The 13,215-nt window shown below is 45.8% G+C and overlaps 1 protein-coding gene across 6 annotated transcripts in view; it reads left to right on the forward strand.

Moving 5' to 3' along the window:
* The first annotated feature begins 12,701 nt into the window (after positions 1 to 12,701).
* The window catches only part of LOC141099776 (uncharacterized), a 132,871-nt gene continuing 132,357 nt past the window's right edge, over positions 12,702 to 13,215 (forward strand). The window contains exon 1 of one of the 6 annotated variants that reach the window (XM_073587837.1): positions 12,702 to 12,908. The gene's annotated coding sequence lies outside the window, so the exon portion shown is untranslated. The other 5 variants (XM_073587836.1, XM_073587838.1, XM_073587835.1 and 2 more) reach the window with 5 other exon arrangements.

Here is a 13,215-nt window from a genome sequence, read left to right on the forward strand (position 1 = left end):
TTATAAATCCAGGTGTTCACGGATTGCGATCTTTGTCTGCTGGGGGAGGTGGAATCTAGTGTATTATCTGGCACCATATTAAAGTCACCTAATAAAAGGAGAGTTCCTGAGCGTAAGGTGTCGATTTTTTTCATTAGCTTATTTAGGAAGCTAAGTTGTCTGATGGTGGGAACATAAGTATTAACTATTGTGAAGGTGTGGCCATTCAATTTGCATTGGAGAATATGATAGTGACCTTTTACATCCTTGACTTCAGAGAGAAATTCAAAGGAAATTGAATTACCAATCAGGGTTAAAACCCCAGCTTTCTTTCGTGGGCCGCAAGACTTAAATACAAATGGGAAATTTTTGAGATTTATAGAAGGGTGGCTGTCTTTTTTGAACTTAGTTTCTTGGAGGCATACAACCTCAGAATGTAACCCGTTAATTTCTTTACCAATGGAAAATCTCTTCCAAGGACTATTTAGCCCCCTGTGCACCTACCTTTGAAGAACTTAGTTAACAAAAAAAAAACCCTAAAACTGAAGACCTGTTTAAAACCGAAAACAGAAAAACACAAAACAGTAAGAGCAAAATTGTCCTTCAGAAAGAGCCTAGCCGGTAGGCTCTAATTCCTTAGTGGGGAAAGTTTGTGTAAGGATCCCATTACAGGCATCCTTTAGCTGTCAATCATAACTGCACTGTTCCTAGAAGGAAAATAATCTCATGTGATATGAGTCCATAAAGAAGTAGAGAAGAAAACCTGTGGAAAGAAGAATAATAAGCAGAGTAATACACTGAACAAATAATCAAAAAGTGTAGAGAGGCTTTTTAACCATGAGAGAAAATATGTAGGCAGGGTCTTTATGTTGGATCATCCCGTCTCTGAAGAGGGCCTGGGGTCTTGAGAGTTAGAGTTTCTATAGCGATCGGGTATCCTGCAGTAGGACAGGAAATCTCTTCCTTCCTTAGGTGAGAATAGGACGGTCGTCTTTCCTTTGTAGAATACCAAAAGTTTAAGTGGAAAGCCCCATTTATAGGGGATATTATTTTCCCTCAAGGTGGAGGTGACTGGCTTAAAAGACTTTCTTCCTTCAATCGTTTCCTTTGAAAGATCCTTGAATAGCTAAAGGTGAGCATAGGGTTCTGGAAAACCTCCTAGATCTTTAACCGATTTTTGAATTTTTTCCTTGATCTTGAAGAAGTGGACCCTTAAGATGGTATCTCTAGGTAGATCTTTATCGATATTCCGTGGTTTGGGAAGTCTGTGGATCCTATCTATGATGAGATCCTGGTCTGTAAGTGTCGGTAGTAATTTTTTGAAAATTGTCTTGACGAAGTCTTCTAGTTTATCCGGTGAGATAGATTCTTGTATTCCTCTTATTTTCAACTTGTTTTGTCTGTTCCTGTCTTCTATATCCGCAACTTTAATTTTAAGTCTGTGAAATTCAGACTTGAGGTCATAGGTGTCTTTTGATAAATCATCAGTGTGTTCTTCCACTACAGTTAGCCATTTTTCGTGGTTGTCTAACCTGCTGCTAAATTTATCCAAGGTGGACTGTAAAATTTTATTTTGCTTTTCAAATGATTGAGACATACTGGACGTGATTTTCTGGGCGTCAGTATCCATGTAAGAGTGTATGGATATAACATCCAGATTTTGGGAAGGAGAAGGATTGGTGTTATCTATCTTAAATTTTGACCTTTCCGGCGAAAAGTTTGGTGAATTATCTCCAGACTCAGGACTTGAAGCGTCGGCTTGGGATGTGAATTTTTCAGAAGTTTTACCAGGATTTTTCCTTTTTGATGAGAGAGATGTATCCATGACCTCTTTATGAGGAGATCTGGCCTTAAATGGGTTAACGATATCCACTTGATCTTTAAAGTGAGGATTGTAAGAATCCTGAAATTTTTGTGCTTTTTGAGGAGTCGTATTAGACAGTTTCGTTGATTTGGACACTGGAGTAGCCTTGTGACTCATCTTGTGCCCTTTTTTGAATCCTGCCTCGCAGGGATTATATTAGAGAGAATTGATATTATTGGTGATGTTTATACTGAATAAACGTTAAAAATATAGAAAATTCTTGTGTCTTCCTATGCCTCTTTATAAAAGGGACCGTGAGGAATGAGATACACCACAGAATCAGATGGCACTTTTGATATTGAGTGATGCATACAGTAAAATCCTTTATTAACTGCGCGCCGATATAGACGCGCTCCCTGTGACTATAAATGCAGCCGTGACAGGCGGCTAGTCTTCACACAGAGCTCAGTGATGTCAGTCCCCGCTCATAAAATATGCAACAGGGGAGCCCGCAGCTGATACACGGCACCGCTGAAGAAAGGCAGATCACCCCAGTGGAGCCGCACAGGAGCGGTGGTAACATAGAAATAGGCACAAATCACAGACTATTTTGTGTCCTTCCGCCTCACAGATCTGTTATAACAGGAAAATGGCTACTTGAGATAGGACGTTGAGATGAAAGAGATCCCTCCGCAGCCGTTATAGCTCCCGCAGCTTCGCACAAAGCAGGGGAATATAGCTAAATTAGGACACCCTGGGACGTCCAAAGGGTCTAAAACAGACAAGAGGAGATTAAAAAAAAAAAGTCAATGCCTTTTAATTATGCAACGAGAGAAATCCTGTCAGATTAAGCACAGGGTAGGGACTATTTTGTATCCTTCTGCCAATCAGCTGGTATATGACAGGATTTTTGTAAAAAAAAATCTCCAAAAGACAATAAAAATCTTTAAAATGTGGTAGACAAGCGTGGAGATACTTTTTCTGAGGACAAGGACTGCCGGTGGGTAATGGAGGGAGCAGGGAAAGGATTTTTTCACTCACGGTTAAAAATGGTGTCACCTTGCAGTAAAATGGCGGGAAAAGGCCTCAGATTTCAAAAATGTATTTTTTAATGTCCAAACCTCAGACAAGGGGTATCAGAATGTACCTCTGAGTAACGAGAAAACAATCCTCCTGTGGGTTATCGAAGAGAGCGATTTTCTTTTGCTTTATTTGTCGCTTTAGGAGATGCCTCCTCAGAGATCCTGAGCCGTGCATGTTACACCATCGCCAGCTCAGGCCACGCCCCTTATTAAATCATTTGGATAAAAACGGGGTTCGTGAAGAACGCGTGCAAAACAGGCACAAAGTGCAATAGTGCAAAAGACGTTTTGACTCAGGGCCAAGCACAGTTATATACATATGCAAATCTTGCTACAATGCATTATAATCCAAAAGAGGTCACCATAATCATTCAAAAAGATGTATATGTAAAAGATTTACCAAAATCCATGGCCATATATACAGCAGTATTATAGGAACCATATATAATGTATAAGATCTAATGGGGGAAATAGCATACGGGGAAAAACAAGGTATGGATAAATATAGGCACTAGTTGTCCCCCACAATTAGGTCAAACGAGTAACAAACACCTATAATTAGGTCACATATATCCACATTATTCTAGTGTATCCCAAACCCATAGTATGGTCAGTTTCCCCTTAGCCATATTAAGGCCTCCCAGTGACCTATCACTAAAACACATGCCATAGTAAAAAATCCATAGGCAATATTACCTCATAAGTGGTGACACACAGAATGGTGGTCCGTGTCAGCTCGTCTACCCCGACGCGTGTTTCGGAGACTTGCTCCTTCGTCAGGGGGCGTAACAATGAATAAAAGTCGGAGGTTTAAATTACCGCCGGACAGGAAGTTACAATGCCGCGGACCGGAAGTGACGCATCCGCCACCATAACAACCCGAGAAGCCGGGCAGCGTCGCCGTCATGCGGTGTACGGCGTCAGGTGTATAACAACCAACAACGCATAGAGACGCCGAAAGCCGCCAGGCATGTCGGGGCAGGGTGCGCATGCGGGTGTGACCACGGCACCATACGATCCTCCCACCCTAAAAAAATCTCTAACAATGACTGAACGCATATCTAAGAAACCCTCGATAAGGTCCCATATTCAATAAAATACTTATAAGGGGTGATATTCATCAAAAATATAGACCTAGAATGCCAAATAGTTATAACCTCCTATCAACACATCTAAAGGGCTACATTATCACTTCCCTCTTTTTCAAACATTATATCTGGTCTCAATATCGATACACAGAAGTTCATATGTATGTTATATGGCTGCAAAAAATTAACATTATACAAACCAAATATATATATATATGAATGGAATATCACACAATATCTTCAATTCACATTATGCAGCCATACAGAGCACCCATAAACAATACATGGATATGAAAATATTATACAATATACAATATGACAGTCTCCAGGATTGTTACTGCATAGAAGGGTGGAGGAATCAGAGATGTTCCGAACCCAACTTCAGTCCGCACGTAAGTAAACATAAAATATCTAAAAGAAAAATAAAATATACAAAGTTAAAAACAAGCAAAGCAACACCGGTGCAAGCAGATGCACTGCTCAATCAGCAGGCAGTAAATCACAAAAATGGCACATAACTCAAATTCTCATTGGGTCCATGAGGATGAACTGTACTCAGGGTCCATATCCAGCGCGTCTCCAGTTGGGCCAGGCGCTGCGATGTCCTGCCTCCACAGATCCCTACATCAATCATGTCAATACCTTTGACACTTAGCCCACTACTATCACAATTGTGATGCAGCCTAAAGTGCCTAGGTAGGGTTTTGAGTGAGGATACATCATCCTCTTTAATCGCTGCCTGTATTCCTAGTACGTGCTCTCTAACCCTAACCTTCAGTTGGCATGTGGTAAGCCCAATATATATTAGGGAGCAGAGGGCAAGTGGCATAATAAATGACATTTTTGGATGTACAGGTAATTGATTTACGTATTTTATATTCCTTAGTCCCTGATACATCCACAAATGTGTCACTTTTTACAATATTCGCACACGCCACGTAGTGGCCACAGGCTACACATCCCCCTCTTTTGTAGGAGTTATATTATCCAAAAATGTTTTAGGGGAATCATCCACGTAGTGACTTTGTACTAAGTAGTCACATAAGTTTTTAGCCCTCCTATATGTTAGCAGTAGTTTCTCAGGTATTAATTTGGCAATAATCGGATCAGTCTTCAAAACAGGCCATGACCTAGCTAATGCCATCCCGTACCTGCTCAGATCAAGAGTTAAAATTAATCACAAACCTATTATCCCCTGATTTTTCCATATTTAATTTGGTTTTATAAAGGAGGGAATTTCTGTTACTGTGTTTATCCCTAATATAGGCCTTTTTAGTCATACGATGGCTATATCCCCTTGCAATAAAACGGTTCTTAAGATCTCTGGCCCGTGACTCAAATTCATCATCTGTGATTTAAATTGATCATTTTATGTTTTATTGTTCTCAACACATTCTACTATGTAATGAATAAAGATTTGCAACTGGAATATTTCATTCAGTGAAATCTATGATGTATTATTTTAGTGTTCCCTTTATTATTTTGAGCAGTGTATTTACTGATGGTACTTCTAGTTATGTATTTCTGTACTGATTGTGGTTCTTGTGTTGTATTCATGTACTGATGATGGTTGTGATGCCATATTTCTGTATCGTTTGTGGTTCCCAGCTTCCCTATGCACAGTATGATGAGCACACAGCTCCCCTGTACAAAGTATGATGAAATGGGCCCACAGCTCTCCTGTACACAGTAGGATGGGCACACAGCTCCCGTATACACAGTATGATTCTTCTTATAGCATCCTATACATAATTTGCCACCCAAACTGTATGATTGGCCCCCACAGTAGTCTCCGCACTGTATATTGGTCCCCATGCTATGATGACCCCCACAGGAGCCCCCAAATTGTATGATGGCCTCCATGGTGTATGATCACCTCCATAAATAATATTAAAATAAAAATATCATATACTCACCTCAGAATCCTGGTAAGTTTGCTGGCACTCAGAGAGCACCAAGCCTTCAGCTCCCCTTTACACCATATGATACCAACCACTGCTTCCTATCCACAGTATGATGACCCCCACACTGTATGCTGACTACCAAAGTAATCCCCACACTGATTATTGGGGGATGAGTTATCTTATGACCATAGGAGCCCTTTAAAGGGAGCCTGTCTGGAAGTCCATAGTGCCCACACCGCTGCCCGCATGAATCTTTTGGCAGGTTGGACATTTTTAACATAAGGGTTCTCCATACAAGTAAGGCCGGTTTCACACGTCAGTGTCTCCGGTACGTGTGGTGACAGTTTTCTCATGTACCGGAGACACGTACACACGTAGATCCATTCAAGCGAAAGGGTCTATGTACATGCCAGCGTGTTTTCACGGACCGTGTGTCCATGTGCAAAACACACTGACATATCCGTTTTTGAGCGACAGCATGGATCACATAGACCCATACAAGTCAATGGGTCTGTGTAAACACATGCCGCACACTGACAATGTCCGTGTGCCATCGGATCACATACGGATGGTACAAACGGATAGAACACATTGATGCCTCACGAATGTGACAAATTGACACATGGACACGGATATCTCTGGTACCGGTTTTTCCGGTACAGGAAATATCAGTCCGTGTAAAACCGGCCTAAAGGATTAGGTTGAATGTACGGCTTTCTAAAAACTGCAGCATAACCGTGTGGCGCCCCTGAGGCTCAGTCGCCACAGAGGTACTGCACCTTCTCCTAAGGTGTGGTGCCCCACCATCCAGGTAAGTTGGAGGCTCCTGACCACGCTCCAACACTCGCACCCTACACAATAGAGTAGTTCAGCACAACCACATTGGGGCTCCTTGCTTAGAGAGAAGCAGAGCACCTTTGGTGGTTCCCTGCTTGGAACAGTAGACGTGCTGGGAGGTGGGTGGAGTTGAGAACATATAAAAGAGCGGGATGGTTTAGGATTACAGGTTAGTCTGACAGGAGGTCAGTGAGGAAGGAAGCCACTTGGGAGGAGTGGGGATCCCTGGAAGAAGGGATGGAGGAAGGAGTGCTGCAGCTGCCTCAGTGACCTGAGCCAGCTGGCACAGGAAAGGAAAGAAGGAGAAGGACGTTGACCTGAAGCCTGAGCTGCCATAGAAGGGAAAGGACAAGTACGGAACGTGGGAGTAAAAGGGAACACAGAGGACGTGGGTTAGAGGAAGAACCCTGCCTAGAAGTTCTAAGCGCAAGGCCAGGGCCCAGTCCCCGAGGTTGTATGAACACTAATGGTTCTGCAGCAGACACCGGTGGAGTAGTAGGCTGTAAATGCACTACTCCCATCTAAGACTTGAGGGCACAACAGCAATACGGATAGAGAGCCGGGACTTAGAAGAGAGGAGTCCCTGAAGCAGGCTACAGCTGTCTGCCGTGCAAGTAAGGTTCTTGGGAACATCTGTCAGGAGGATCTCCGGAGTACCACGGTACTGGAGATCTTCACACTTAAAGGCGCTATAGAGGAGACGTTCAGGAAAGGCACATAAGTTGGCGGAGTGTGGAAGGGAGCATTTCATCTTGCCTGGAGGTTGACTGGGCCTCTGACATGGAGGACACAACACAGAAGCGGGCACTACAGACTGTGAGTAAAGCTTTGGAACTGCATGCCCTGGTGTCCTCCATTCCTTCCTGCGTCCGCCTGACACTGCTACATCCCCTGTGCCAGACACTACATCACCTAAGTGTCTCCACATCTACACTGCCCTGGGACAACAGCCCTGCCTGTGGAGGGCTATACCATCATTGCTGCACCTGTTATGAATGGGTCACCGAGGAGGAAAAAACCAAAAACAAGCTAAGCCCCAGAAAAACCAGAGAGGTTGGTAACTATGCAGATTGCAGATCCCTGATCCTAACGACACAACAAGCAGCAGCCGTGGAGCGTACCTACGAAGAACCTAGACGCCTCGTCACGGCCGGAGGACTAAATAAGCTTAAAGCAAGATAAGGGGAAAACTAACTGCCCCAGAGCAGACCCCAAAGGAGGAATAGACAGCCCCCACACATGTATTGACGGTGAAACTAGATGAAAACACAAACACAGGCAGGAAAATAGGCTGAGCAAACAATGGGGCCCAAACTAACTAGAAAGGAGAGAAAAGGAAAGACACTGTCTGCAATCTGCCAAACCCCTACAAAATAATGTCCAACACTTCTGATAACAAAATTAACCCTGAAGTCACTAGACTTCTCCCACTATATCAGCACTCTGAAATATTCTGAGACAGAGCAAAAAGAGGCCAATCTAATAAGGGACAAAAAGCAAATTGGCAAATACAGATAAATAAGAGTGGAAATTCAGCAAAGCCCCAGCCAGGGCTGGCTAACCACACAAAAAACTGAATAGAACAACAAAAATCAAGTGTGAACATTGCAGAAAAACTTAGCTTGAGCTGACTGGAACAGAGGTGAGAACCAAGACCTGACAAGCAGAAGGAATCACCAGCACCAGAGTAGGGCATCAGCTGTCTTAAATCCAATCTGAGATTCCTGAGGTCCAATCGTCATCCTCATTATCAGGTGGCAGATCTCTACTGATTAAATCAGCCTCACTACCTCCTGTTACCACCAGAGGGAGCCTGGAAGGAGAACTCACAACTGGTAGACCAGAAAATGAACTCACAACATGCACCACACCATCTGTCCTGGAGGATCTGCATGCAGCGTCGGCTTAACACTTCCCTTGCCGAACACCACAGGTGGCGTCACGAACTATTACATTTAACATCCACATCTTCCTAATACTTGGGCGCCCAGGGCAACGGTCCAGGTCACCGCCACCGTGACACATCCCACTGATACCGGTCCGACACTGAGTACCCCACGGCCCTGGGAGGGCGACCCAACCGCATGTGCTCGTATATCACAGGTGGGGGGGATGACAACTGTACAGTAGGTAACCTGCAGCCACACACCCTGAAGTGAATGGGAACTGGTCTAAAAGAGATAAAAGCCCCAGCAGACCTGACAATAGTGGCCCCCAGGGCCGCAGCTATGAGCCAAGTTGAGCGATTTGCTGAAGCAGCAGGCAGCAGGGGGCGGCATTATGCGCTCCTCTACCTGCAGCACCTACAATTTAGCCTCTGAGTCTGCACGCTGGTGCTGCGGCCGGTCGTGCAAGAGGCTGTAATTGATGGTCACAGTGACAGGAGGGAAGTAGTAAGGGCCCCCTGACTCCTCCCCTCCTGTGACCTCATCACAGGGCCTGTGCGCACAGAGCAGCCATATATGTGGAGTGCGGCTCTGCAGGTGGAGGTCTGTGCTGGAGGCTCCATTATTCTCTATGTGGAGTGCGGGTGGAGGTCTGTGCTGGAGGCTCCATTATTCTCTATGTGGAGTGCGACTGTCGGTGGAGGTCGGTGCCGGAGGCCCCATTATTCTCTATGTGGAGTGGGGCTCTGCGGGTGGAGGTCTGTGCCGGAGGCTCCATTATTCTCTATGTGGAGTGCGGCTCTGCGGGTGGAGGTCGGTGCCGGAGGCCCCATTATTCTCTATGTGGAGTGGGGCTCTGCGGGTGGAGGTCTGTGCCGGAGGCTCCATTATTCTCTATGTGGAGTGCGGCTCTGCGGGTGGAGGTCGGTGCCGGAGGCTCCATTATTCTCTATGTGGAGTGCGGTTCTGCGGGTGGAGGTCGATGCCGGAGGCTCCATTATTCTCTATGTGGAGTGCGGCTCTGCGGGTGGAAGTCTGTGCCGGAGGCTCCATTATTCTCTATGTGGAGTGCGGCTCTGTAGGTGGAGGTCGGTGCCGGAGGCTCCATTATTCTCTATGTGGAGTGCGGCTCTGCAGGTGGAAGTCTGTGCCTGAGGCTCCATTATTCTCTATGTGGAGTACGGCTCTGCGGGTGGAGGTCGGTGCCGGAGGCTCCATTATTCTCTATGTGGAGTGCGGCTCTGCGGGTGGAGGTAGGTGCCAGAGGCTCCATTATTCTCTATGTGGAGTGTGGCTCTGCAGGTGGAGGTCTGTGCCGGAGGCTCCATTATTCTCTATGTGGAGTGCGGCTCTGCGGGTGGAGGTAGGTGCCGGAGGCTCCATTATTCTCTATGTGGAGTGTGGCTCTGCGGGTGGAGGTCTGTGCCGGAGGCTCCATTATTCTCTATGTGGAGTGCGGCTCTGTGGGTGGAGGTCGGTGCTGGAGGCTCCATTATTCTCTATGTGGAGTGCGGCTCTGCAGGTGGAGGTCTGTGCCGGAGACCCCATTATTCTCTATGTGGAGTGCGGCTCTGCGGGTGGAGGTAGGTGCCGGAGACTCCATTATTCTCTATGTGGAGTGTGGCTCTGCGGATGGAGGTCTGTGCCGGAGGCTCCATTATTCTCTATGTGGAGTGCTGCTCTGCGGGTGGAGGTTTGTGACGGAGGCTCCCCATTACTGGGCACAGGGGGGAGTAACCTTTTCAGAGCTGAGACTATCTTGGTGCTTTTTTGTTGTCACTTTCTAAGAATCATAGCATTTTGTTCCTTTTCCTCTGATAGATACATATGACCCAAGTATGGAAAACAGGAAGTAACGAAACACATATTGCAATGTCCCTTTCCTGTCCCCACACGCAGTATAATGTTCCCCACTACGATTTTGTCTGTTTACTTAGTGTTTGTGTTCAGCCAGCCCTGGTTGGGACTGGCTGAACTCCATTTTTGTCTCTGATCAGTTGATCTCTTTGCTCTGTTTTCAGAATATACCTGAGTGCTAATATAGTGATTTTGAAGTCTAGTGACTTCAGGGCCTTTTCTGTCAGACGTGTTGGACATTATTTTTGGCAGGGTTTTTGCGTGATTGCAGACAGTTGCTTTTCTTTCCTGTCCTATCTAGTTAGTGAGGGCCCCATCGTTTGCTCAGCCTGTCTTTCTGTCTGTGTTTTCATCTGTTTTCACCGCCAATACATGTTGGGGGCTGTCTATTGCTTTGGGATCTGCTCTGGGGCAGTTTAGATTTCCCCTTTCTTTCTTTAGGTTTATTTAGTTCTCCGGCTGTGAACGAGGTGTCTAGGACCACCGTAGGAACACCCCACGGCTACTGTTAGTTGTTGTGAATAGGATCAGGGGTCTGCAATCCGCTAGCTACCAACCTCTCCGGTTTTCTGGACTTAGCTTGTATTTTTGTTTTTTCCTCCTCCGGTGACTCATTCATAACAGTCCTCCTCCAACAGCGCGGATAACAGGATCGTCTTGAACTCGGGGATGCCGGCCCGTGTAAGCGGATCATGATATGTCCTGCATCGGGAGGCTCAGGTGGGCACTACAGTGGGAGCTGGGCTGCTATAGTATCTTTATAGAATCTTTCTTTCTCTCTCTGTTTCTTTATCTCTCTAATCTTTCTTTTTTTCTTTCTCTGTTCTTTCTTTCTTCCCCCCTTTCTTTCTCTCTGTTCTTTCTCTCTCTGTTTTCTTTTTTCTCTCTGTTCTTTCTTTCTTTTCCTCAGTACCAGTCAGCGTGCCCACAGTACCAGTAGAATAAGGGGGGGGGGGGTAGGAAACTAGGTGGCACTGGTCACTTTGAGCCTCTCATACTTTTTATTGGTGTATAATCCTATGCCCTGAGCACCCCCATAAAGAAGGCCAGCCCCAAACAACAGGGTACAAACAAATCACTATTACTATCAGTCCAAGTGGACAATTATATACGTAAAGGTAATGATGTCCCTGTGCCAAGCAGTGCAGAGGATCAGAATACACTGAGGAGACCAGAGTAGCGGGGTTTGGGGAGAATTATATGGGGCCCATTACATTGTATGAAGTAATATATGGGGCCCATTATGCTGTATGAAGTAATATATGGGGCCCATTATACTGTGTGGAGCATTATATGGGGCCCATTACATTGTATGAAGTAATATATGGGGCCCATTATGCTGTATGAAGTAATATATGGGGCCCATTATACTGTATGGAGCATTATATGGGGCCCATTACATTGTATGAAGTAATATATGGGGCCCAATATGCTGTATGAAGTAATATATGGGGCCCATTATACTGTATGGAGCATTACATGGGGCCCATTATACTGTATGGAGCATTATATGGGGCCCATTATACTGTATGGAGCATTATATGGGGCCCATTACATTGTATGAAGTAATATATGGGGCCCATTATGCTGTATGAAGTAATATATGGGGCACATAATACTGTATGGAGCATTATGTGGGGATAGGGGATGACTTTCTGTTTGTTGTGGATCTGACTGCAGGGACCCCCATGATCCTGGGAAACATAGCTTTGAAGAGCACCATGTAAATGGAGCTGTGGTCGATCATACGCACTGTGGTGCCATTCACATGTGGCTCTTCAAATAACTCCTTAAAGAGAGTGATGAGGGGACAACAAAGTATAGCAAAAATTCACTGCTCGGGTGAGGAGTGTTATAGTTTGTGGGCTGGTGGGATTTGTGTGGCAGGGCTGCATTTTTGTCCCAATCCGGCCCTGTGCCAGGCCTACCATTGCCATTAATGACCCTTGTTCTGGATACTTCTGTGCTGTTCTTCTATGTGCGTGTGATGCCGCTGACATCCTTGTGTTTGGACACCTTTTTTTCTCTATTTATCTAAATCAAAATGTCCACTACTGTACTCAGTTTCACAGGCTAGATATGAGAATGTTCTTTGTGTGCGTGGGGGGGCGCCATTTTGCTGCTCGCCTCAGGCAGCAGAGAGGCTAGGTTCACCCCTGGTGGCCCCGGTCGCAGTCGGTCTCACACATGTGCGCATGCTCTGTAGAGTGTTATACAGGCTTGATAACGCTAGCAGCAGTGTGGGGAGTCCACAGACATGTCAGGATGTGCGCGTGTGCAGAGACCGGCACGAGTTGCTGTATTCCCTGTGCTGCCTGCCTCTGTCTGCACTCCTCCCTCCGATCCATGGCGGGTTTTACCCTGCTCTCTGCGCCAGTGCACTGACCAGCCGCCGGCGCCGTCTCTACGTCACATCCCAGAAGTGACGACACTGGTTACATGGAGAGCAGAGAGACTGCATAAGCGATCAGGTGAGGAGACCTCGGCCGGTACCGCAGGTAGTGCGCGCCTCCGCCTGTACATGAACGTCACCTCATTACAGCGCTCTTGTCTAGTGTGGACTGGACGTTATACAGTGTTTCCTTTATGTGTGACGCATAGTGTGTGACCACCGGTTCTACAAGGGATTTCACACTTGTTTGCTTTTTTTTAGTGCTCTGTAGTTGTGACATAAGCCTCATTTACACTTCAGACCAGACCGTCATGGTGTTAGTCAGGATAGAGCAGGTAAAATGAAGACAAAGATGTAGCTTTTCATTGTCCCACTTGTGTTATAGG

This window comes from Dendrobates tinctorius, unplaced genomic scaffold, assembly GCF_039654945.1.
Source record: "Dendrobates tinctorius isolate UK_male_01 unplaced genomic scaffold, ASM3965494v1 ptg000102l, whole genome shotgun sequence".
NCBI classification, from domain to species: Eukaryota; Metazoa; Chordata; class Amphibia; order Anura; family Dendrobatidae; genus Dendrobates; species Dendrobates tinctorius.